Genomic DNA, 311 nt, shown 5'->3' with positions numbered 1-311 from the left:
ATAATGCGAACCTCTCCAGTTTTGGGTCAGTTTGAAAGTGCGAGAACTGAGATGCTCGAATTTTCAAGATTAGTTGATGACATTGTTCATTGCACTGCACTTGAGCTTGTTCCTGCTGCTATTGATGCTGCCCTGCAGACCATTGCTCACCTTTCTATCTCTTCTGAAATTCAAAATACCCTTCTGAAGGCTGGTGTACTGTGGTAAGATAGATCATTATATTGTTATGATTATGCTTTCATCAGTTTTCTAGCATGAGATTCTAGTTTCTGGAAGTTCGCAGAACACTACTGTTTCTGTTATGGATTTCT

Source organism: Sesamum indicum, unplaced genomic scaffold (genome assembly GCF_000512975.1).
Source record: "Sesamum indicum cultivar Zhongzhi No. 13 unplaced genomic scaffold, S_indicum_v1.0 scaffold00259, whole genome shotgun sequence".
NCBI classification, from domain to species: domain Eukaryota; kingdom Viridiplantae; phylum Streptophyta; class Magnoliopsida; order Lamiales; family Pedaliaceae; genus Sesamum; species Sesamum indicum.
The sequence above is the reverse complement of the archived record's forward strand: the minus strand, read 5'-3'. Positions refer to the sequence as shown.